This window comes from Bos grunniens, chromosome X (assembly GCF_055505025.1).
Source record: "Bos grunniens cultivar Pamir isolate PY7600 chromosome X, Bosgru_T2T1.0, whole genome shotgun sequence".
Classification (NCBI taxonomy): domain Eukaryota; kingdom Metazoa; phylum Chordata; class Mammalia; order Artiodactyla; family Bovidae; genus Bos; species Bos grunniens.
Genome location: NC_141194.1, coordinates 46,749,986 through 46,777,883, shown reverse-complemented (window position 1 = coordinate 46,777,883; position 27,898 = coordinate 46,749,986). Strand labels below are relative to the sequence as shown.

Below are 27,898 nucleotides of genomic sequence, written 5' to 3'. Positions count from 1 at the left end.
AAAGAGTTTTCACTTTCATGCATTGGAGAAGGAAATGGCAACCCGCTCTAGTATTCTTGCCTGGAGAATCCCAGGGACGGTGGAGCCTGGTGGGCTGCTGTCTATGGGGTCGCACAGAGTCGGAAACTACTGAAGCGACTTAGCAGACTTAGCAAAGAGTCGGACATGACTTAGCAACTCAACTGAACTGAACTGAATGTGTGTGTGTGTATCCCAATCTCCCAATCCATCCTACCCCTGTCCACGCTTCAGTATCTGTACATTTGTTCTCTATGTCTGTGTCTCTATTTCTGCTTTGCAAGTAAGTTCATCTGTACCATTTTTCTAGATTTCACATATGTGTATGGTGTGTATCTTAGTTGCTCAGTCATGTAGGGATTAATATACAATTTTTTTTGTCTTTCTCTTTCTGATTTAGTCTCTGGATCCATCCACATCTCTGAAAATGGCATAATTTTGTGTTTTTTTATGGCTAATATTCCACCGAATATATGGACCACATCTTTTTTCTCCATTCCTGTGTTAATGGACATTTTGTTTACTTTCATATCTTGGCTATTGTAAACAATGTTGCAATGAACATTGCGGGGGGTCAGGGGGAGCATGGATCTTTTTAAGTTATGTTTTTTTCTGGGTAAATGCCCAGGAGTGGGAGTGCTGGATCATATGGTAGTTTTATTTTTAGGTTTTAAATGAACATACATATTGTTCCCAATAGTGGCTGTACCAATTTAAAATCTCACCAGTAGTGTAGGAGGGTTCCTTTTCCTCCACATCCTCTCCAGGATTTATTGTTTGTAGGTTTTTTTTTTTTTTTTTTCATGATAACCATTCTGACTGGTGTGAGCTAATATTTCATTGTAGTTTTGATTTGCATTTGTATAATAATTAGGGATGTTGGGCATCTTTTCATGCATTTGTGTCTTCCTTGGATAAATGTTTATTTAGGGCTTCTGCCCATTTTTTTATTGGGTTGTTTGGGTTTTTTTTGATATTGAGCTTCATGAGCTGTTCATATATTTTGAAGATTAATCCATTGTCAGTTGCATTGTTTGAATTTTTTTTTTTTTTTTTTTTTTGCATTCTGAGGGTTCTCTTTTTGTCTTGTTTATGGTTCCTTTAACCATGCAAAATCTTATAAGTTAAATTAGGTCTCACTTGTTTATTTTTGGTTTTGTTGTCACTACTCTAGGAGATGGATCCAAAAAGGCATTGCTGCAATTTATATCAAAGAGTGTTCTGCCTATGTTTTCCTTCTCAGTTTTATAATATCCAGCCTTACAATAGGTCTTTAATCCATTTTGAGTTTATTTTTGGTAACAGTGTTGGGGAGTGTTCTAACTTCATTCTTTTACATAGAGCTGTCTAGTTTTCCTGGCACCACTTATTGAAGAAACTATCTTTCCTTCATGGTATATTCTTGCCTCCTTTGTCATAGATTAGGTGATCATAGGTGCATGGGTTTATCTGTGAGTTTTCTATCTAGTTCCATTGCTCTATATTTCTGTTTTTTGAACTAATACCATACTGTCTTGATGACTGTAGCCTTGTAGTATAAAAGAGACTAATTTTATATTTAAGGCTACATATAGGCTGAAAGTGAAAGAATGAAAAAATATATTTCATCCAAGTGGAATAGGAAAAAGGGAGTAGAGGTAGCCATATTTGTAGCAAACAAAACAGACTTTAAGTTCAAAATGTTCATAAGAGACAAAGAAGGATATTTATAATGATAAAAGGATCAGTTCAACAGAAAAATATGAGTATAAATATATATGAACTCCAAATCAGAGCACCCAAATAGGTTAAACAAATGCTGACTGAACTAAAAGGAGATTAATTCTTTGTCAGTTGTTGTTTGCCATTATTTTCTCGCAATCTGAGGGCTTTCTTTTTAACTTGCTTATAGTTTCCTTCTGTGTTCTTCTATGTCTAATATGCTATAGAATGTGTCATCAATCAAGAAATCATTACATTGTAAACCAACTAAAAGGTAGTCCTTAAGATATATCTCTCCCTAAATGGTCTAGGAGAAGTGTCACTACTCATTATTGCCACTTACAAATCATAGTGGGGTACATATGAAGAGGTATTTTTATAAAATCAAAATACACCTGAAATAGGAAAAGATTAACCCAAGTAAATAATATGCAAGGAGAAAGGAATTATCTGTTACTAACAACATAAATATTTTATAACTATAGTTATTCTCCATGCTATTGTTCTTCTGTCACTAAGTCATGTCCAACTCTTTGTGACCCCATGGACTGCAGCATGCCAGGCTCCCCTGTCCTTCACTATCTCCCAAAATTTGCTCAGATACATGTCCATTGAGTCAGTGATGCTATCACTATCTAAACATCTCATCTTCTGCTACCCCTTTCTCCTTTTGCCTTCAAACTTTATTAGGTAATCAATTACTGTTTTTCATAATTGAAAACACCTGAATTAGTATAAACATGAAAAATATGAATCTGTAGTGCTATAAATAATATTAAATGGATAGGGCTTTCTTAAAGAAAAAAATATAATTGATTATTGGAGGTAAAATCTGCATTTTAATCACTTTTAATACACATGAATATCTTTTAAATTCAATATCGATTCATTATAGAAGCCTTGATTAAAAATTTGTTGAACACTCCAAAAAAAAAAAAAAAAAAACCCTAAAAGGAGAAATAGACATCAGCACAACAATAGTAGGATTTTTCAATACTAATGAATAGAACATCCACACATAAGATCAACAGGAAACAGAGAACATGGACAACACCACAGGCCACTTTAGAAAACTGTGGACCTGTCAGAGAAAATATTCACATGGAATATTATCTGAAATAAATCATATATTAAGTGACAAAACACATCTTAATAAGTTCAAGACTGAAAACATATCAGGTATCTATTATTTCCACAATGGAATGAAACTAGAGAAGAATAGCAGAAAGAAAACTAGGAAATTAACAAATACGTAGACATCAACCACCCAAAGAAGATGTCCTTTTCATTATAGGGGCCTGGAATGCAAAAGTAGGAAGTCAAGAAACACCTGGAGTAACAGGCAAATTTGGCCTAGGAGTACAGAATGAAGCAGGGCAAAGGCTAATAGAGTTTTGCCAAGAGAACGCACTACTCATAGCAAACACCCTCTTCCAACAACACAAGAGATGACTCTGCACATGGACATCACCAGATGATCAACACTGAAACCAGACTGATTATATTCTCTGCAGCCAAAGATGGAGAAGCTCTATATAGTCAGCAAAAACAAGACTGGGAGGTGACTGTGGCTCAGATTATGAACTCCTTATTGCCAAATTCAGACTTAAATTGAAGAAAGTGGGGAAAACCACTAGGCCATTCAGGTATGACCTAAATCAAATCCCTTACGATTATACAGTGGAAGTGACAAATAGATTTAAGGTAAGAGATCTGATAGACAGACTACCTGATGAACTAGGGATGGAGGTTTGTGACATTGTACAGGTGGCAGGGATCAAGACCATCCCCAAGAAAAAGAAATGTGAAAAAGCAAAATGGCTATCTGAGGAGGCCTTACAAATAGCTGTGGAAAGAAGAGAAGAGAAAAGCAAATGAGAAAAGGAAAGATATACCCGTTTGAATTAAGAGTTCCAAAGAAGAGCAAGGAGAGATAAGAAAGCCTTCCTCAGCAATCAATGCAAAGAAATAGAGGAAAACATCAGAATGGGAAAGACTACAGATCTCTTCAAGAAAATTAGAGATACTAAGGGAACATTTCATGCAAAGATGGGCTCAATATAGGACAGAAATGGTAGGGACCTAACAGAAGCAGAAGATATTAAGAAGAGGTGGCAAGGATACACAAAAGAACTGTACAAAAAACAAGATCTTCAGGAACCATATAAACACGATGGTGTGATCACTCACGTAGAGCCTGACATTCTAGAATGTCAAATCAAATGGGCCTTAGGAAGCAACACTATGAACAAAGCTAATGGAGGTGATGTAATTCCAGCTGAGCTATTTCAAATCCTAAAAGATGATGCTGTGAAAGTGCTGCTCTCAATATGTCAGCAAATTTTGAAAACTCAGCAATGGCCACAGGACTGGAAAAGATCAGTTTTCATTCCAATCTCAAAGAAAGGCAATGCCAAAGAATGCTCAAACTACTGCATATTTGCACTCATCTCACACACTAGTAAATTAATGCTCAAAATTCTCCAAGCCAGGCTTCAGCAATACATGAACCGTGAACTTCCAGATGTTCAAGCTGGTTTTAGAAAAGATAGAGGAACCAGAGATCAAATTGCCAACATGCCCTGGATCATCGAAAAAGCAATAGAAAAACATCTATTTCTGCTTTATTGACTATGCCAAAGCCTTTGACTGTGTGGATCACAACAAACTGTGGACAATTCTGAAAGAGATGGGAATAGCAGAACACCTGCCCTGCCTCTTGAGAAACCTGTATGCAGGTCAGGAAGCAACAGTTAGAAATGAACATGGAACAACAGTCTGGGTCCAAATCGGGAAAGGAGTACATCAAGGCTGTATATTGTCACCCTGCTTATTTAACTTATATGCAGAGTACAGCATGAGAAATGCTGGGCTGAAAGAAGCACAAGCTGGAATCAAGATTTCCGGGAGAAATATCAATAACCTCAGATATGCAGATGACACAACCCTTATGGCAGAAAGAAAAGAACTAAAGAGCCTCCTGATGAATGTGAAAGAGGACAGTGAAAATGTTGTCTTAAAGTTCAACATTCAGAAAACTAAGATCATGGCATCCAGTCCCATCACTTCATGGCAAATAGATGGTGAAACAGTGGAAACAGTGGCTGACTTTATTTTTCTGGGCTCCAAAATCACTGTGGATGGTGATTGCTGCCATGAAATTAAAAGATGCTTACTACTTGGAAGGAAAGTTATGACCAACCTAGACAGCATATTAAAAAGCAGAGACATTACTTTGTCAACAAAGGTCCATCTAGTCAAGGCTATGGCTTTTCCAGTGGTCATGTATGGATGTGAGGGTTGGACTGAGAAGAAAGCTGAGTGCTGAAGAATTGATGTTTTTGAACTGTGGTGTTGGAGAAGACTCTTGAGAGTCCCTTGGACTGCAAGGAGATCCAACCAATCCATCCTAAAGGAGATCAGTCCTGGGTGTTCTTTGGAAGGACTGATCCTAAAGCTGAAACTCCAGTACTTTGACCACCTGATGTGAAGATCTGACTCTTTTGAAAAGACCCTGATGCTGGGAAAGACTGAGGGCAGGAGGAGAAGGGGACGACAGAGGATGCGATGATTGGATGGCATCACCAACTCAATGCACATGGGTTTGGGTGAACTCTGGGAGTTGGTGATGGACAGGGAGGCCTGGCGTGCTGCGGTTCATCAGATTGCAAAGAGTCACATACAACTGAGAGAATCAACTGAGCTGATATGTAACCTTGTTCTGTATTTGCCAAGTCTCCTATCAATGTGTTATAATATTTTCATAATTTAAAGAATTAAAAAGAGAGAAAATAAATGGAATCTAAATTGGAAAGGAAAAAAGAAAATTATGATTTTCTGCAGATGATATGTTCCCATACTTAGAAAAATTCTAAAGAGTCAGCCACAAAAGTATTGGACCTAATCAACCAATTCAGTAAAGTCCCAGGATATAAAATCAACATATAAAATCAGTTTCATTTCTATACACTAACAACAAAACATCTGAAAAAAAGGTAACCCATTTACAACATTATCAAAAGCAGTGAAATACCGTTTTCTCTTGAACAACATGGGGTTGTGGTACTGATGCCCTGTGCAGCCAAAAGTCTGCATATAGCTTATTGGTGTATGTCCTCCATGTATGTTGTTCCTCATACATGTAACCCCATGTAACATGTAGCCTCATACATGTAACCCCATGTAACATGTAACCTCATATATGCAACCCCATGTAACATGTAACCTCATACATGTAACCCCGTGTAACATGTAATCTCATACATGTAACCCCATGTAACATGTAACCCCATGTTCCACCTCCATGGATTCAACCAATTGTGGATTATATTGTACTGTAGTATTTATTATTGAAAAAAAAATCATGTATGTGGATCTTCACAGTTCAAACTCATGTTTTTCAAGGGTCAACTGTCTTTAGGAAATATACATACAATGAAAACTATAGACCTTAATGAAACCAACTGAAAAAGACTGAAACAAATGGAAAGATATCTATCATGTGTTCATGGATTGGAAGAATTAAGAGTGTTAAAATGCTCAGGTATCCAAAGCCATCTGTAGGTTAAATAGAATCTCTGTCAAAATTCCAATGACATTTTTGACAGAAATAGAAAAAAAATCACAACATTTTTGTGGAACCACAAAATACTCCAAATAGCCAAAAAATCATAAGAAAAAAGAAGATGAAATAATCACACTTCCTAACTTCAAACTATACTACAATGTTACAGTAATCAAAATGGTATGAAACTGGCATAACACAGACAAACAGAGCAATAGAATAGAATTGAGAGCCCAGAAATAAATTCCACATATATGGTCAACCAATATTTGACATAGGTTCCAAAAACCCTCAATGAAGAAATTATAGTCAGCAAATTATATTAGAAAAATTGAATAATCAGATGCAGGAAAATTAAACTGGGTCCCTATCTTATGCCACTCACAAAAATTAACTTGAAATAGGATAAAAAATTAAACCTAAGACCTGATACCCTGAAACTCTTAGAAAAAAACATAGGGAAGAAAGTCCTTAATATTGGACTGGGCAGTGACTTTGGTATGACACTAAAAGCACAAGCAATAAAAACATACCAACAAGTAGAATTACTTCATATTTAAAAACTACACAGGAAAAGTAACAGTTAAAAAAACGAAAAGGCAACCTATGGAATGGGAGGAAATATTTACAAAGCATATACCAAAGCATGAATAAATGAAACAAACAATAGAAAATATTGTTTGTTCTTTTGAAATGAAAATACAATTTTAAACCCTTCAGCCAGAGTAACTAAGGAAAATAGAAGAATAAAATTAAAAAAAAAGAAATTCTAGAGGAGATATTACAACCAAAACTGATGTCACATAAATTAAAATTATAGGAGGTCATAGATAGCTGGTGAGAAGTTGCTATATAACATAGGGAGCCCAGAATGATGCTCTGTGATGATCTACAGGGGTGGGATGGGGGAGGAGAGGGAGGCTCAAGAGGAAGGGGATACAAGTATAATTATGGATGATTCAGTTATTGTACAGGAGAAACCAACACATTATTGTGAAGTTGTAAAGGGACTCCTGAAAGTCCCTTGGACAGCAAGATCAAACCAGTCAATCTTAAGGGCAATCAACCCTGAATACTCATTGGAAGGACTGATGATGAGGCTGAAACTTTAGTATTTTGGTCATCTGATGAAAACAGCCAACTCACTGGAAAAAAAACCTGATGCTGGGAAAGACTGAGGGCAGAGGAGAAGAGGGCGTCAGAGGATGAGATGGCTGGATGGTATCACCAGTGCAATGGACATGAACTTGGGCAAACTTCGGAAGATGGTGAGGGACAGGGAGGCCTGGTGTGCTGCAGTGCATGGAGTTGCAAAGAGTCGGACATGACTGGGTAACTGAACAACAATGGCTGATCCAGTTGTTGTACACAGAAATCAACACAATTTTATGAAGCAAAGATACAGGATGCTTGGGGCTGGTGCACTGGGATGACCCAGAGGGATGGTATGGGGAGAGAGGTGGGAGGGGGGTTCAGGATTGGGAACACGTGTACACCCGTGGTGGATTCCTGTTGATGTATGGCAAAACCAATACAATATTGTAAAGTAATTAGCCTCTAATAAAAATAAATAAATTTAAAATAAATAAATTAATTAATTAAAATAAATAAATTTAAAAAGAGATCATAAAGGACTACTAAGAAAATTACATGCCAACAATCTTGATAACCTGGAAGAAATGGATAAATTACTAAAATGAAAAAATGCAACCTACCGAGACTAAATCAGGAATAAACTGATAATCTGAACAGACCTATAACTAGTAAGGGGATTCCAACAACTTCCATCTGAAATTGTTTCATATATATATATATATATTTTTTTTGTACATGTATATGGCACTTCCCTGATGTTTCAGTGATAAAGAATCCACCTGCCAAGGCAGGAGACGTGGGTTCGATCCCTGGGCCAGGAAGATCTCCTGAAGAAAGAAATGGCAACCCACTCCAGGTTTTTTTGCCTGGGAAATCCCATGGGGGGCTACAGTCTGTGGGGTCATAAAAGAGTTGGAAATGACTTAGCAACTAAACAATAACAACAACAATACATGTATATACACATTATTACATTGGTCTCCTTGCTCTTTCCTGAACATGTCAAGCAAGCTCCCACATCAGGGCCGTTTCACATTCTGTTCTGTCTAAAATGCTCTTCCTCTTGAAATTCACATGACCACCTTCATTCAAGTCTCTGCTCAATATCACCTCATCAAAGGTATGTCTCCTGATCAGTGTTGTTTATTGATTTATTCTTTATCCCCTTTTTTATCTTGGTTCGTAAGCCTCACAGCCCTTATTACTCTGACATTATACATTATTTATTTATTTATTCACTGCGTGCATCATCCTCTAGAATGCAAACTCCATTGAAAGCAGGAACTTTGTTCTGTTCACCATTGTATCCCCAGTGCCTAAAACATAACTGAGCACATGAAAGATGTTCAATAAATAAACATTAAATAAATGAATAGATCAAAAGGGGAAAAACAGATTCAGTTTATGATCTAGATTTCCCAGTAGAAAAAATACCATATTTATATGACCGTTTCTGCCTAATAACATTAAACCATATAGTCCACTTATTTGCTCTTCAAAATCACCCTCTGTTTTTATGCTTCTTTTAAAAAGTTACTATATATATATATATATATATATATATATATAAAAGATGTAGCCCATGGACTTTTGGTGTTTTCTGCTTCACTGAAATGACAAGGGAGTATTATTTTTATTTTCCTCTATATTTACTTTGCTTAGACAAAATAGTAATCAAATATTACCTTTATTGTATGCATTTTTAAATTATATTAAACTTTTATTAGATTCTCTGATTACATTGCTGGTAGCATTTAGTAAAAAACTATTAATAGAAACCAAAAACTTAGGATTCAGTCATAATTTCTCATGTGACCTTCAATAATTTAAAAAAAATCATCTCTGGGCCTCAAACTTCTTCTCCTTAATATGGAGAGACTAGATAATATGACGGAGAAGGCAATGCCATCCCACTCCAGTATTCTTGCCTGGAAAATCCCATGGATGGAGGAGCCTGGTAGGCTGCAGTCCATGGGGTCGCTAGGAGTCGGACACGACTGAGCGACTTCACTTTCACTTTTCACTTTCGTGCACTGGAGAAGGAAATGGCACCCCACTCCAGTACTCTTGTCTGGAGAATCCCAGGGACGGGGGAGCCTGATGGGCTGCTGTCCATGGGGTCACACAGAGTTGGACACGACTGAAGTGACTTAGCAGCAGCAGCAGAAGATAATATGTTATCTTGTTCTACGAATGAAGTTAAGCATATGGCAAATGTTCTCTATACCTGATTATACTCCATGGTAGATACAATTTGATAATCATTTCAGCCCACAACCTCCCTTGCTGTAGGAAATGTATGTCCTTTCACAGGGTGGGGGCCTAATAGCCATGTGTATACTCATAATCTTGCCCCTCCTAGTAGTAGATAATCAAATTCTGGGTTGACATCTGATCCAAACTGGGTCAATCAGAGCTGGGAATTAAAATTCAGAAATGCTAGTAAATCTCTGCTGATTGCCTGCATTTTGAATATGTAGGAGAAGGCAATGGCACCCCACTCCAATACTCTTGCCTAGAAAATCCCATGGATGGAGGAGCCTGGTAGGCTGCAGTCCATGGGGTCGCTAAGAGTCGGACATGGCTGAGAGACTTCACTCTCACTTTTCACTTTCATGCATTGGAGAAGGAAATGGCAACCCATTCCAGTGTTCTTGCCTGGAGAATCCCAGGGACAGGGGAACCTGGTGGGCTGCTGTCTATGGGGTCGCACAGAGTCGGAAACGACTGAAGTGACTTAGCAGCAGCAGCAGCAGCAGCAGAATATGTAAACTTGGAGCTCTAGGATAATCCCTATTTGTCTAGGTGCTGAGGGAGTGAGAAGAATAAAGCATATAAGTTGAAAGAAACTGAGATAAACTTGAGACCCTTTGGTTCCAGGGATGGGGAAGGAGAAAAGAAGGTGGCAAACTCCCATGGCCATTGTCAGCTTTTCATTCCTAGTTATTCTCTCTCATGTGCCTGGGCTATATGTTTTGCCCTTGGGTTCCATGAGAAACTCTTATATCCTTAATATAAATTACTGTTTTGTTTTCACTTAGTTTGCAGTAGATCTTTGTTATTTGCAACCAAAAATCCTTAATCAAGACAGACACAACTGGATCAGTGATCAACAAACAAAATTTTGCACAACTTAAAGCTCTAGACATGTTAAGCAAAGCAACTTAAAGCTCTAGACATGTTAAGCAAAGCATCCTTGCCCCAGTTTTATTATATACTTGAATTAATCCTTAGTTAATTAGAAAAATCATTAACCAAGATATTTTATTCAATAGCTTTTAGTTAACTAAAGTCTCTGGGACTACCTGGATTAGAAACATTCATTAATGGAAATACAACATTTACCTTCCAAAAATCAAATGGTTTTATTTTTTTTCTAAGTTTCTGTCCCCTTTTGTTACTGAAAAGTATTAATCATTAAACAGATTTAACTAATTCTTATTCTGTATTGGATGTTTGGCTATGTTTGCATAGAATACTCTGTCTCTCTTCCTTTCATCCATAATGGCAAAGGGGGTGGGAGATGAGAGTTCTAATTAAATAAAAAATTCCAGAGAGCTAATTTGTTTAATTCTAGTTGATCCAATGAACTCTGTGTTATTTCTTCCTTTGCTCTTTCTCCTAAAATCTAAGATCCATAAGTTAAGAGCAATGAATTACACAATAGAGACAAACTATCATTACTGTAAAAGGCATTGAAGCAGAGAATTAGCTTTTTTCCCTTCCCCAAGACTCAATAGTATATAAGAAACATCTAACAACTCCATTATTAGGGAGTTGCTCAGTCTTGGTTAACTTTGACATTCATTCCAGCTTCTTGTTGGAAGGATTTCATTTCTGAATGCAAAACATGCTGTTTTTTACAGCTTATTGCATCATAACCTAAACAGAACAAATCTGTATCAATTCACCTGTATGCATTTATGATTATTAATTCATAACTGGGAAGGAGTTCCTGAAGTTTTACTATTTTCAGAGTTATTATAAGGTCATTAATATATGAAAACTACTCAGTGTAAATTTTAATAAACACTACTTTCTTACTCTGATGGATTAATAAGAATTCATAAAATTACAGAATTTACATTCAAATAATACTGCTATTGCAGTTTTTAAAACATCTGAAACCAGTTCACTGTAACTATCACCCTAATTTTTTTTAACTATTAACTGAGATTCAATTTCCTTTTCTTTAAAGAGTTGAATGCAATTAATATCCTAATTCTTACATATTCAATAGAGCACTTAGAAGACATTTTTAAATACATAAAATCTAGATGTTCTAACATTTATCCATCTCAGCACTTATCTGAATTAAATATAAATGTTTTAATAGCCAGTAAAAAACAAACAAACAAAAACCTGCCATTTCCTAATCCAAAATCACTGCAGACGGTGACTGCAGCCATGAAATTAAAAGACGCTTACTCCTTGGAAGGAACGTTTTGACCAACCTAGATAGCATATTCAAAAGCAGAGACATTACTTTGCCAACAAAGGTCCATCTAGTCAAGGCTATGGTTTTTCCAGTGGTCATGTATGGATGTGAGAGTTGGACTGTGAAGAAAGCTGAGTGCTGAAGAATTGATGCTTTTGAACTGTGGTGTTGGAGAAGACTCTTGAGAGTCCCTTGGACTGCAAGGAGATCCAACCAGTCCATTCTAAAGGAGATCAGCCCTGGGATTTCTTTGGAAGGAATGATGTTAAAGCTGAAACTCCAGTACTTTGGCCACCTCATGCGAAGAGTTGACTCATTGGAAAAGACTCTGATGCTGGGTGGGATTGGGGACAGGAGGACAAGGGGACGACAGATGGCTGGATGGCATCACTGACTCAATGGACATGAGTCTGAGTGAACTCCAGGAGTTGGTGATGGACAGGGAGGCCTGGTGTGCTGCAATTTATGGGGTCACAAAGAGTCAGACATGACTGAGTGACTGAACTGAACTGAATCTCCCATAGGACTCTGGCTGATTCTCCATGGAGTAAACACTCTTAAAAATATATATTTTAGCATGACTACTATAACCAGGCTATAACAAATTTTCACTGGGGTTCTGAATTAAGGAAATTTTGTTTTATTGTAATTGAGACCCCAGTGATTCAGAATCTGTGATAATTCAGAAAGGGGCTGAGACTAAATCAACTTTAGTATTATTTAAGAAGAATGATAACCAAATAAATAGCATAAACAAAATAGAGAAGATATAAAATTACTTAAAGGAAAAAGTGCTTCCAACCACATTTAAATACTTTATGAGAGGGGCGGTCCTAAGATGGCAGAGGAATAGGACGGGGAGACCACTTTCTCCCCAAGAAATTCACCAAAAGAACATTTGAAAGCTGAGTAAATTCCACAAAACAACTTCTGAATGCTGGCAGAGAACATTAGGCACCTGGAAAAGCAGCCCATTGTCTTCGAAAGGAGGTAGGAAAAAATATAAAAGACAAAAAGAGAGACAAAAGAGGTAGGGATGGAGCTCCATCCCGGGAAGGGAGTCTTAAAAAAGAGAAGTTTCCAAACACCAGGAAACACTCTCACTGCCAAGTCTGTGGCGAGCCTTGGAACCACAGAGGGCAACATAAAAGGGAGGAAAAATAAATAAATAAATAATTAAAACCCGCAGATTACGTGCCCAACGGTAACTCCCCCAGCGGATAAGCAGCACAGATGCCTGCATCTACCACTAGCAAGCAGGGGCTGGGCAGGGAGGCGCGGACTGCATTGCTTAGAGTAAGGACCAGGCCTGAATGCCCCGAGGGCAATCTGAGGGAACTAACTTGGGATAGCAAACCAGACTGTGGGATAGCTACAACACAAAAAGCTTTAACCTAAGACACCATCAGGCCCGCTCACAGAACAAAGGACTGAGCAGAGCTAGCTGGCTGCAGGCCGGCCCATCCCCCTCCAGAGACAGGAAGGCGAGGGCAGCCAGAGCCGAAAGGGGGCAATCATGGCCCCAGAGAGGCATTATCTACAAAACTGCAAGCAGGCTTTGTTGCTAATCAAGACTTCTTGGACGGGCAACATCTGCCTGAGAAGGTGCACCGGTTGTACACCCAGAAAACTGAGTGACAGAGACGGGGGAGGAGATAAGCCGCAGCAACCGTGCTCACCAAACACCTGGTCATCTGAGCTGCTCGGACCTGGGAAGGGCACAAAACGCAGGCCCAACCGAGTCTGCACCTCTGAGGACTACCTGAGTACCTGAACCAGAGCAGCTTAGACCTGGGAAGTGCATACAACCCAGGGCCGGCCTCAGACAGTTCCCAGCAGAGCAACCTAGAGCCTAAGCAGTGTAGACAGGGAAAGCGCACACACCGTGAGTAGGGGCAAACCCAGTGTGGCCGAGACGCTGCAAGCACACGCCAGTGTTATTTGTTTGCAGCGTCATTCCTTCCCCACAGCACGACTGAAGAAGTGAGCCTACAAAAAAAAGTGTCCACCACCGCCCCCTTGTATCAGGTCAGAAATTAGACACTGAAGAGACCAGCAAACAGAAGAAGCTAAAACAGAAGGAACCTCCTTAGAAGTGACAGGTGCAATAGATTAAAACCCTGTAGTTAGTACATAGCAAGGGGCCTATAGATCTTGAGAAATATAAGCTGGATCAAGGAAATATGCAAAAATGAACTGATCCCACACTGCCCACAACAACACCAGAGAAAGTCCTTGATATATTTTTATTATTTTAACTATCATTCTTTAATTTTTTTTTAAATTTTTAGTCCTCTATTACTCCTTTAATTTTCATTTTTATAATCTACTATTACTTTGCAAAAAAAAAAAAAAAAGAGAGAGAGAGAGAGAGAGAGAGACCCTATTTTGTAAAGCAAACTTCATATATATATATATATATATATATATAATTTTTGTGACTTTTTTTCCTTTAATATTGTATTTTTGAAAATCTAACCTCTACTCTAGATTTTTAATCTTTGCTTTTTGGTATTTGTTATCAATTTTGTATTTTTAAGAACCCAATCTTTAGTACCCATTTTTACTTCAGAGCAACATTACTGGCTTGACTGCTCTCTCCCACTTTGGACTCTCCTTTTTCTCCGCCTGGTCGCCTCTATTTCCTCCCTCCCCCTTCTCTTCTATACCCAACTCTGTGAATCTCTTTGTGTGTTCCGGATGGTGCAGAACACTTAGGGAACTGATTACTGGCTGGATTTGTCTCTCTCCTTTTGATTTCCCCCACTTTATCCTAATGGAGACCTCTGTCTCCTTCCTCTCTCTTCTCTTCTCTGTATAACTCTGTGAACATCTCTGAGCTGTCCAGACTGTGGAGTTCACATAAGGAAGTGATTACTGGCTAGCTTGCTCTCTCCTCTTTTGATTCCACCTCATCTCATCCTGGTCACCTCTATCTCTCTCCTCCCTCTTCACTTCTCCATGTAACTCTGTGAAACTCTCTAGGTGTCCCTCACTGTGGAGAAACTTTTCATCTTTAAACTAGATGTTTTATCAATGGTGCTGTATAGATGGAGAAGTCTTGAGGCTACTGTAAATATAAGATTGAAAACCAGAAGCAGGAGGCTTAAGTACAAATCCTGAGAACACCAGAGAACTCCTGACTCCAGGGAACATTAATTGATAGGAGCTCATCAAACTCCTCCATACCTACACTGAAACCAAGCACCACGCAAGGGCCAACAAGTTCCAGAGAAAGACATACCATGCACATTCTCCAGCAACACAGGAAGATAGCCCTGAGCTTCAATATACAGGCTGCCCAAAGTCACTCCAAACCATTGACATCCCATAATTCATTACTGGACACTTCATTGCACTCCAGAGAGAAGAAATCCAGCTCCACCCACCAGAACACCGACACAAGCTTCCCTAACCAGGAAACCTAGACAAGCCACCCATACAACCCCACCCACAGCAAGGAAACTCCACAATAAAGAGAACTCCACAAACTGCCAGAATACAGAAAGTCCACCCCAAACTCAGCAACATAAACAAGATGAAGAGACAGAGGAATACCCAGCAGGTAAAGGAACAGGATAAATGCCCACCAAACCAAACCAAAGAGGAAGAGATAGGAAATCGACCTGATAAAGAATTCTGAAAAATGATAGTGAAAATGATCCAAAATCTTGAAAACAAAATGGAATCACAGATAAATAGCCTGGAGACAAGGATTGAGAAGATACAAGAAAGGTTTAACAAGGACCTAGAAGGAAAAAAAAAAGAGTCAATATATAATGAATAATGCAATAAACGAGATCAAAAACACCCTGGAGGGAATATTCTGCTATTCTGCTATTTACCAGAATAACGGAGAATAGCAGAATAATGGAGATAGCAGAATAATGGAGGCAGAATATAGGATTAGTGAGGTAGAAGATAGAATGGCAGAAATAAATGAATCAGAGAGGAAAAAAGAAAAATGAATTAAAAGAAATGAGGACAATCTCAGAGACCTTATGAGACAATGTTAAATGCCCCAACATTCGAATCATAGGAGTCCCAGAAGAAGAAGACAAAAAAAAAAAAAAAAGGAAGACCATGAGAAAATACTTGAGGAGATAATAGTTGAAAACTTCCCTAAAATGGGGAAGGAAATAATCACCCAAGTCCAAGAAACCCAGGGGGTCCCAAACAGGATAAACCTAAGGTGAAACACCCCAAGACATATTATTAATCAAATTAACAAAGATAAAACACAAAGAACAAATATTAAAAGCAGCAAGGGAAAAACAGCTAATCACACACAAGCGGATTCCCTTAAGGATAACAGCTGATCTTTCAAAAGAAACTCTTCAGGCCAGGAGGGAATGGCAGGACATACTTAAAGTGATGAATGAAACTAACCTACAACCCAGATTACTGTACCCAGCAAGGATCTCATTCATATATGAAGGAGAAATCAAAAGCTTTACAGACAAGCAAAAGCTGAGAGAATTCATCACCAGCAAAACAGCTCTCCAACAAATGCTAAAGGATCTTCTCTAGAAGGAAACATAAAAAGGGTGTATAAACTCGAACCCAAAACAATAAAGTAAATGGCAACGGGATCATACTTATCAATAATTACCTTAAATGTAAATGGGTTGAATGACCCAACCAAAAGACAAAGACTGGCTGAATGGATACAGAAACAAGACCCTTATATATGCTGTCTACAAGAGACCCACCTCAAAATAAGGGACACATACAGACTGAAAGTGAAGGGCTGGAAAAAGATATTCCACACAAATAGAGACCAAAAGAAAGCAGGAGTAGCAATCAATACTCATATCAGATAAAATAGACTTTAAAACAAAGGCTGTGAAAAGTGACAAAGAAGGACACTACATAATGATCAAAGGATCAATCCAAGAAAAAGATATAACAATTATAAATATATATGCACCCAACATAGGAGCACCACAATATGTAAGAGAAATGCTAACAAGTATGAAAGGGGACATTAACAATAACACAATAATAGCGGGAGACTTTAATACCCCACTCACACCTATGGATAGATCAACTAAACAGAAAATTAACAAGGGAACACAAACTTTAAATGATACAATAGACCAGTTAGACCTAGTTGATATCTATAGGACATTTCACCCCAAAACAATGAATTTCACCTTTTTCTCAAGTGCACACGGAACCTTCTCCAGGATAGATCACATCCTGGGCCATAAATCTAGCCTTGGTAAATTCAAAAAAATTGAAATCATTCCAAGCATCTTTTCTGACCACAACGCAGTAAGATTAGATCTCAATTACAGGAAAAAAATATTAAAAATTCCACAGTATGGAGGCTGAACAACACGCTGCTGAATAACCAACAAATCACAGAAGAAATTAAAAAAGAAATCAAAATATGCATAGAAACAAATAAAAATGAAAACACAACCCAAAACCTGTGGGACACTGTAAAAGCAGTGCTAAGGGGAAGGTTCATAGCAATACAAGCATACCTCAAGAAACAAGAAAAAAGTCAAATAAATAACCTAACTCTACACCTAAAGCAACTGGAAAAGGAAGCAATGAAGAACCCCAGGGTAAGTAGAAGGAAAAAAATCTTAAAAATTAGGGCAGAAATAAATGCAAAAGGAACAAAAGAGACCATAGCAAAAATTGACAAAGCCAAAAGCTGGTTCTTTGAGAGGATAAATAAAATTGACAAACCATTAGCCAGACTCATCAGGAAACAAAGGGAGAAAAATCAAATCAATAAAATTAGAAATGAAAATGGTGAGATCACAACAGACAACACAGAAATACAAAAGATGATAAGAGACTACTGTTAGCATGCACAACTTGGAAGAAATGGACAAATTCTTAGAAAAGTACAACTTTCCAAAACTGGACCAGGAAGAAATAGAACATCTTAACAGACCCATTACAAGTGTGGAAACTGAAACTGTAATCAGAAATCTTCCAGCAAACAAAAGTCCAGGATCAGGCAGCTTCACAGCTGAACTCTACCAACAATTTAGAGAAGAGCTAACACCTATCCTACTCAAACTCTTCTAGAAATTTGCAGAGGAAGGTGAACTTCCAAACTCATTCTATGAGGCCATCATCAGCCTAATACCAAAACCTAACAAAGATGCCACAAAAAAAAGAAAACTACAGGCCAATATCACTGATGAACATAGATGCAAAAATCCTTAACAAAATTCTATCAATCAGAATCCAAGAACACATTAAAAAGATCATACATTATGACCAAGTGGGCTTTATCCCAGGGATGCAAGGATTCTTCAATATCTGCAAATCAATCAATGTAATACACCACATTAACAAATTGAAAAATAAAAGCCATATGATTACCTAAACAGATGCAGAGAAAGCCTTTGACAAAATTCAACATCCATTTATGATAAAAACTCTCCAGAAAGAGGGAATATAAGGAACATACCTCAACATAATAAAAGCTATATATGGTAAACCCACAGCTAACATTATCCTCAATGGTGAAAAATTGAAAGCATTTCCCCTAAAGTCAGGAACAAGACAAGGGTGCCCACTTTCACCACTACTATTCAACATAGTTTTGGAAGTTTTGGCCGCAGCAATCAGAGCAGAAAAAGAAATAAAAGGAATCCAAATTGGAAAAGAAGAAGTAAAACTCTCACTATTTGCAGATGACATGATCCTCTACATAGAAAACCCTAGACTCCACCAGAAAATTACTAGAGATAATCAATGAATATAGTAAAGCTGCAGGATATAACATCAACACACAGAAATCCCTTGCATTCTTATACACTAATAATGAGAAAATAGAAAGAGAAATTAAGGAAACAATTCCATTCACCATTGCAACGAAAAGAATAAAATACATAGGAATATATCTACCTAAAGAAACTAAAGACCTATATATAGAAAACTATAAAACACTGGTGAAAGAAATCAAAGAGGACACTAATAGATGGAGAAATATACCATGTTCATGGATCGGAAGAATCAGTATAATGAAAATGAGTACACTACCCAAAGCAATCTATAGATTCAATGCAATCCCTATCGAGTCACCAATGGTATTTTTCACAGAGCTAGAACAAATAACTTCACAATTTATATGGAAATACAAAAAACCTCGAATAGCCAAAGCAATCTTGAGAAAGAAGAATGGAAGTGGAAGAATCAATCTGCCTGACTTCAGGCTGTACTACAAAGCCACAGTCATCAAGACAGTATGGTACTGGCACAAAGACAGAAATATAGATCAATGGAACAAAATAGAAAGCCCAGAGATAAATCCATGCACCTATGGACAACTTATCTTTGACAAAGGAGGCAAGAATATACAATGGAGGAAAGACAAACTCTTTTACAAGTGGTGCTGGGAAAACTGGTCAACCACTTGTAAAAGAATGAAACTAGAACACTTTCTAACACCATACACAAAAATAAACTCAAAATGGATTAAAGATCTAAACGTAAGACCAGAAACTATAAAACTCCTAAAGGAGAATATAGGCAAAACACTCTCCAACATAAATCACAGCAGGATCCTCTATGACCCACCTCCCAGAATATTGGAAATAAAAGCAAAAATAAACAAATGGGACCTAATTAAAATTAAAAGAGTCTGCACAACAAAGGAAACTATCAGCAAGGTGAAAAGACAGCCTTCAGAATGGGAGAAAATAATAGCAAAGGAAGCAACTGACAAACAACTATTCTCAAAAATATACAAGCAACTTTTGCAGCTCAATTCCAGAAAAATAAATGACCCAATCAAAAAATGGACCAAAGAACTAAGCAGACATTTCTCCAAGGAAGACATACAGATGGCTGCTGCTGCTGCTGCTGCTAAGTTGCCTCAGTCGTGTACGACTCTGTGCGACCCCATAGACAGAAGCCCACCAGGCTCCCCTGTCCCTGGGATTCTCAAGGCAAAAACACTGGAGTGGGTTGCCATTTCCTTCTCCAGTGCATTAAAGTGAAAAATGAAAGTGAAGTCGTTCAGTCGTGTCCGACTCCCAGTGATCCCATGGACTGCAGCCTACCAGGCTCCTTCTTCCATGGGATTTTCCAGGCAAGAGTACTGGAGTGGGTTGCCATTGCCTTCTCCATACAGATGGCTAACAAACACGTGAAAAGATGCTCTACATCACTCATTATCAGAGAAATGAAAATCAAAACCAAAGTGAGGTGCCATTTCACTCCAGTCAGAACGGCTGCTATCCAAAAGTCTATAAGCAATAAATGCTGGAGAGGGTGTGGAGAAAAGGGAAACTTGTACACTGTTGGTGGGAATGCAAACTAGTCCAGCCACTATGGAGAACAGTGTGGAGATTCCTTAAAAAACTGGAAATAGAACTGCCATACAACCCGGAATCCCACTGCCTGGCATATACACCGAGGAAACCAGAAGTGAAAGAGACACGTGTACCCCAGTGTTCATTGCAGCACTGTTTATAATAGCCAGTACGTGGAAACAACCTAGATGTCCATCAGCAGATGAATGGATAAGAAAGCTGTGATACATATACACAATGGAGTATTACTCAGCCATTAAAAAGAATACATTTGAATCAGTTCTAATGAGATGGATGAAACTGGAACCTATTATACAGAGTGAAGTAAGCCAGAAAGAAAAACCCCAATACAGTATACTAACACATATATATGGAATTTAGAAAGATGGTAACAATAACCCTGTATGTGAGATACCAAAAGAGACACAGATGTATAGAACAGTCTTATGGACTCTGTGGGAGAGGGCTAGGGTGAGATGATTTGGGAGAATGGCATTGAAATATGTATAATATCATATGTGAAATGAATTGCCAATCCAGGTTTGATACATGATACAGGATGCTTGGGGCTGGTGAACTGGGATGACCCAGAGGGATGGTAAGGGGAGGGAGATGAGAGGGGGGTTCAGGATGGGGAACACATGTACACCCATGGTGGATTCATGTCAATGTATGTCAAAACCAATACAATATTGTAAAGTAATTAGCCTCCAATTAAAATAAATAAATTTATATTAAAAATACTTTATGAATATCTCATAACATATAATTCATTGATATACTAGCTACAAACCACTCCCATCTATTTATTAAAACAAAATTCATAAGAGTAATACTTTGTTTAACCTAGTTCTAGTTACTATGTGCACAAGTTATGCACAACTGCATAGCTGCAGTTCATAAAAATATTCTAAATTTCAAAACTTCAACCATTTTAGGACTATTTTTATTACAAATTAAGAAAATTTTGAAACATAGAAAATCTAATACTCATTTATTATACCTTTACTTCTTCACTTATGGAATCACAGACATGTGTACCAATATAGTAGCAATAATAATACAACCCATAACTAAATCTATTGATGATAAGCAAAAACAACCCAGATTATAATGATAGCTTTGAAAGTACACAGGAAAAGTAACAGAAAAGCCTCTGTGCACATTTAGAGTTTAAACTCAATAACAGTTAAATGAATTAGTATGTGATATTTGCCCAGCCCTGCAAAGAGCAAACATCAACTAATAAGTGATGAGACTAGTATATGTATGACTTGTGATATCAAACTTATTACTTGTGTCACACCTGATTATGTCAACTAGTTTTCAACTTGAAAGAAAAATAAAAGTAGCTCCAAATGAATGATAAGAAATGTCACAAAATGTAAAAGGAATGCTTTGAATTTCTCAGTTGAAAGATACTGTATAAACATAAAATCTAGCAATAAGACAGAATGGAAAAATAGAGAAGACATACCTTTTTATTCTAAATAAAAAACATCTATATGATTAAAATGTAATGTTTAGATTATAAAAATGCAATGAAGAACTTGGAATTATCATCTGAATGAAAGGATCCATAATTTTAATCTAGAAGTAACTAACTTCTGACTTTTTCCTTCATACAATAAAGGAAATTATTTTTGAAGTAAAAATACAGGTAATTCAAAAATTGCCTGAGTTAGATACAGTATTTTAAAGTAACTTGGGCTAGTCTTCTTGGTGCTCCTTCTAGTCAAATCATCCAGTTTCAAATGCAGTTTATCTGACATGGATCCAGCCTTTGAGACTACAACAAAAAATCTTTCCTAAATAAGTTTTTTAAAATATAAATGTATTTTGTAAAACTCACTTAGGAGCTAAAAAAGCAGCTCATAATTGACAGTGAAAACAACCAATACCCACAATGGTTAGGATAAGTGGAAATGAGGTACAGAAAGTGGACATAATAAGGAGACATAATTCAGGACTCTGAAAGGTTATGAAGATATTAATATCATAGAAATAGTTTAGTGAAGATTGTTAGAAAACATCCATTTTCCTCATTATTAATCATATCAAAATTCAATTGAAGGTTTTCAGTCAACATGTATTGCATTTTAAAATTGCTACAAAAAGCTTATCTTTCAGCAACAAAGTTTCACCACCAAATTCCTGAGGTATATTAAGAAAATAGGAATGACTTAATAATGTGGAATCTTTTGGGTGCCAACAGTTCAAAGAGAGTTAACAATTCATAATATAAGATACCATACTAAAAGAATGATAACTATATGTGAGACAGTTCCTGTGAATATTAGTTTACATCTTATATATGAAGATTTTCTTTTATTTTGTTTGTAGGTACCATACTTTAAGAAGAAACTCTAATCTTCACTCTTCTTCCTATACTTAATTGGCTGTGGGTATTTTTCACTTTGTGAAAAAGGTTATGTTCCAGAAAATATGCTCCAAAATTAAATTGTTGGGTAAAAGCCATTTTCCCATAAGCTTCCACAATAAAATATAGAGATGTACTGAGCTGGAAAATGTTTCAATCCATTGACATAATAAAGATCATACTTAAAAATATGATAGCAGTTTAAAAACTACGTATTTAAAGAAAATTATAACTTATGGATACACCATTGGTACTTAGTGCTCTACCTTCAGACTCAGTAGCAGAGTGATAAAAACATCAAGACATATTATCAGTAACAAAACTAACAATTCCATACCATATTTCATGTACAGCTACCACTGATATTTAGCAATACAACTAAGATATGTACCTGCCTTAAACCTCCATAGTACTTAGAACTTGGCATATGAAGTAATTCTAACTTTCTCAACAGTTTCTCTATCATTTAGATTAACCAGTTCTCTTTCCAAAGATCTTCCCTTTTGATACCAGCATAAGCAGCTAAGAACAGAAATGTGCAATAATGCTTAGCAAAGGAAACCCCAATGCCCTCTGAAAATATTTTGTTATCTACTAACTTGTTAATTTCCAACAATGATCAGTATTCATTGACTGTGTCTGTGTGGGCCATTCTGTTCTCTAATAACTATTTAGAAGTCATAAACTATTGTTTATTTAACTAACAGCTGACATCCTAAGCAGAGGATTCTCAAAAGAATTATATTTGTTGAAATTATTAGATACTTTAAATTAGGGTTTATCAGTAATAACTATATTCAGAGAAAACTATTACTGGCAGCCAAAAGATACCAAATGAAAGATATATGATGTTATATAGAAGCTCCTTGGAAGGCAAGCTATGACAAATCTAGACAGTGTATTAAAAAGCAGAGATACCACTTTGCTGACACAGGTCTATATAGTCAAAGCTATGGATTTTCCAGTAGTCAAGTATAGATGTGAGAGTTGGACTATGAAGAAGGCTGAGCACCAAAACATTGATGCTTTTGAATTGCAATGCTGGAGAAGACTCTTGAGAGTCCCTTGGACTGCAAGGAGATCAAACCAGCCAATCCTAAAGGAAACCAACCCTAAATATTCATTGGAAGGACTGAGCTGAAGCTGAAGCTCCAACACTTTGGCCACCTGATGTGAAGAGCTGGCTCATTGGAAAAGACCTGATGCTGGGAAAGATTGAAGGCAAAAGGAGAAGGAGGCGGCAGAGAATGAGATGGTTAGACAGCATCACAGGCTCAATGGACATGAATTTGAGCAAACCTGAGAAATAGTGGAGGACAGAGGAGCCTGGCATGCTATATTCCACGTGGTCACAAAGAACTGAACACCAACAGCATGGAAGCCTCAAAAAATGTCAAGTTTGGGTATATTTTTCCTTAGAGCAAATCTGTGAATTAACTCGAAAATTCTTGTTATTTGGAATTCTAATATGCAAGTTTCTGTTTGTGGGGTGCATATTTCTTTCTTGATGTAACAATTACACTATATTATCTTGTTCTATACACACACACACACACACACACACACCTATAGACATCAACTTACAATGGTTGACAAAAACCCAGAAGACTAGCCATTTAACTGATTCTCAACACAGCAGACAGTTGTTAGAAAAACACTGTAAGTGTTGCAGAGGTTTATATTTGGAGTTTAAACACTGATGTTAGTCACTGATAGGAGCTTCCCTGGTGGCTCAGATGGTTAAAAAAAAAAAATCTGCCTGCAATGCAGGAGACACAGATTCGAGTCCTGGGTTGGGAAAATCCCCTGGAGAAGGAAATGGCAACCCACCCCAATATTCTTACTGGGAAAATCCCATGGACAGAGGTGCCTTGCAGGCTACAGTTCACAGGGTCGCAAAGAGTCAACCACGACTGAACAACTAACACACACTAGTCACTGATTACTAATGACATCATTTTAAAACTTTGACAGACATCAATTAGCAGGACTCTAGAAATAGTAGTGTTAATGAGCTGTACTAAAAACTATCATGTGTTTTAATGGACCAAAATTTATGTTGTTTATAGAATTTCCCCCAATTTACTTTATTACTAATCTGAAGTTGACTAATCAGATCAATCTTGTACAAAGCACTTATATTTTAACAATCTTAGGAGACAGTGAAAAGTTTGCCCCAGGAAATAGGATTATGTTAAGTCTGACTTCTATAGTGTGTACATTTGTAAAAGTATTGACATTTAATTTAATAAAGGTATGTAATTTGACATAAAACTATTCCCACTACAATGTAGTTAATTGCCACTGACAATCCCCTTCTCCACCTTTAAGGTTTATCCAGGAGAATAATTTGCACAAAGATTTGAAAATCAAGTGTCTTAGCTCAAGCTGTGCTGAACTCCTCCCCTTCCAACAGTCTATACTTCTAATAAAACAAATCAAGACTTTCTCTATAATGCCTTCTCAGACAAACACTGGTCTCCAAAGATCTCGTCTTACTCTTAATCCTTTTAGTTCTTATTCTGTACTATTTTATGCTCCATTTGTTGACCATGATATCTCATGTATGTATTTTCTTTCTCCAATGGATAAGCAATTTTTCTCCCAGAACCTGTTTCTGTTCTGTTCTCCACAGTGCCTAGTATAGTAATGGGCACACATAGAAAAGAAAAACTTGTTAAAGTCAATTTAAAAAAACCTCATTCTAGAGTTCACTGGTCAAAAGCCTGGCAAAATGAACTATTACTATTATCTTATAACGTGGCTATGACAACATAGATAGATGCTCTTGAGTATGTGGTGCCTTCATAGCCATACTCATTACAATAGAATTTTAAGTTAGATTCAAATTACTGCCTATTTCTAACAGTAGGTGATGATGAATAGCAAGTATCCACGTGGCACATTATTGTTTCAAATAATTCAGATTTAATTCATCAAGAGCTTTTCCAAAACAAAAATATTTCTAACTTTGGCATCTATTAATAGCACTGAGAAGCACATCAGTTTGCCAATTCATGCATAAAACAAACAATACTAGCTGAGGTCCAAGATTATTTTGCAGTGATACTCAGAATTACATCCTGCTTTAACCGCTACCCAAGAGAACTTCAAACAACATGAAAGCTTCCAAAGAAAAGCATTTTACCCAAAACTACTGGAGATGTCAGTCTTGACTGATTCACTAAAGTTACCTTATCACAAATGACGTCTATATCTTTTTAAAAAATCTTTTATCTTAAAAGATTTTACCCAAAACTAAAGTTAGAATTTTTATTATTTCACTTCTTTTTCAAATAAAAGAAACCTGAAATGGCTTAAAAATCAGCAGGGAGGGAAGAGAGCCAAATAAAACAAGGAACCCATCTTTCATTGTCTGCACACAGAAGTACCTTATAATAAAAATTACTAGTTAATCTAAATTCGGTCTGCTTTTGAAAGGGGTCAACTAAGAACTGTAATTTTTTTAACCATTTTCTCTTAAAGAAACAACTTTGCTGCTCAAAGATAATATTGATTTTTTTTAAGTACCAAAACTTTAGATCCTCATCTAATCACTCTGTCCAAAATATCACTTCAGGTTCCATACATCAGTGTTTTTTGGAGTAACAATTCTCAAACACAGGCTACCTCAAGAAGAACAGATATATCATAACACAACTTCACTTTTATTAGGGAAATTTTAGGTTTCTTCATCATACTTATTTTTATATAAATACGTCATTCTGGATAATGAGCAGTTAGTTTGTAAAGCTTGTTTGCCCTCTTATCAGTAACTCTTCGCCTCCTTTTTTCAAGTTTGATGCCACTCTGGAAGTCAAAAGTATGTGTTTGCTAGTTTGTTTTATTAGTATTATTTAATATAAGTACTGTGTTCCTAACTTGTATACATCAGAAGCCAGAAACCAGGCACAAGGCTTTTAAAGGCTCTCACCTCAAAAGTAGCAAGAAAACTGAAAAGTAAGGGGCCACGCCAGCTGCCTGTTCAAGCCTTGAGGCATGGAGCCACAGCAGCCTGATAATTGGCTCTAGAGAAGCCTGCGGTTAGACAGCCTCCTGAGAGCAAGAGCGAGGGAAAGGGGCAAGCATAGCACTGGAAACGTCTGTCCCCGAATTAGGGACCAGGCTGCATGATTGTACGTAGATGTATCAGCATCCACGGCATCTAAGAAGCAAAGCCAGGCCTTAAGCACCGACCTCTCGTTCCTGGACGCCCGGGTTTAGACCAGAAAGTGATGCTTTTTAGAAGGAAAACTACCTCGAAGGGAATAGGTAACCACGAGCAGATATGTAGCAGAGGCATCAGAAGCGTCTGCAGGAGAACGCAGAGATTCAGTCTCTTCCCGGGGCCCCAGAGGCCAGAAAGGTGCCCCAGCACCAGGCGAGTGCGGTGCCACTACTCACCCCTACTCTCCTACGGTCCCCGTCGTCGCCCAGCTCGACACAGCCCCTGCAGAGGGAGCCCCTCCCCCGCCCGCCGCCAGGGGTGGGCTCAGCGGGCTAGAGGAGGCTGCGGCGCAGGTGTCCGTGAGCCGGGACGAGAGACGTGCCCCAAGAGGAACTGGGTTCAAGGAAGGCAGCCTGGTGCCTTGCGCTCCCCGGCGCTGACAACTTCACCACCATCGACGTGGAGGGGTGAGGGGAGGCAATGAGGGAAGGCCCTCGCCCAGCGGCCCGGACCCCCCCGCGGTACTAGGCCCGAGCTCGGGCGGGACCTCTGCCCCTTCAGGGACGCGATCCCCAGGCCTGATTCCCGTCCCTCAGCCCTGGCGGCCACAGAGCAGCAGCGGCTCCCTCTCGGGGCCGCGGTCGCAGCGGCATCCTCGTGCTCCTCCTTCTCTGGCGCTGCTGCCTACACACACAGCCGCTGCACCCCGAATGCTGTCGCCTAGCAACCGCGCGCATGCGCCCCGCCTCCGCCATCGACCGCCGTCACTGCTGGCGCTGCTTTCGGAGCTCAGTCTGTGACCTAGAAAAGTACGCAAAATCACGTTTCCTAGGGCCCAGATAGAGCGATGTCAAGGTAGGGGTGGGAGAAGTAAATGGCATCCTACTCCATTATTCTTGCCTAGAGAATCCTGTGGCCAGAGGAGCCTGCTGGGCTGCTGTCCATGGGGTCGCAGAGTCGGAAACGACTGAAGCGACTTAGCATGCATGGATACATTAGAGAAGTAAATAGCAACCCACTCCAGTATTCTTGCCTGGAGAATCCCAGGGACTGAGGAGCCTGGTGCGCTGCCGTCTATGGGGTCGCACAAAGTCGGACACGACTGAAATGATTTAGCAGCAGCAGCAAGGTGTGGGTGAAGTGGGGAGAGGTGCAGAATGCTCTGCAAATCTAAAGAGGCTGGAGGATCTAGGTTATGATCGTCTCCTGGCACCTCCACAGGCACACTGATGGTTGAGACTGACAG

The 27,898-nt window shown here is 38.2% G+C and overlaps 1 long non-coding RNA gene across 1 annotated transcript in view; it reads right to left on the bottom strand.

The window, feature by feature from the left end:
- LOC147340263 (uncharacterized) overlaps positions 1–27,331 on the bottom strand; it is a 430,014-nt gene extending 402,683 nt beyond the window's left edge. Inside the window, exon 1 of the long non-coding RNA XR_015159925.1 lies at positions 26,889–27,331. This is a non-coding gene — a long non-coding RNA (uncharacterized LOC147340263). The remainder of the gene's footprint in view (positions 1–26,888) is intronic.
- Positions 27,332–27,898: the final 567 nt, after the last annotated feature.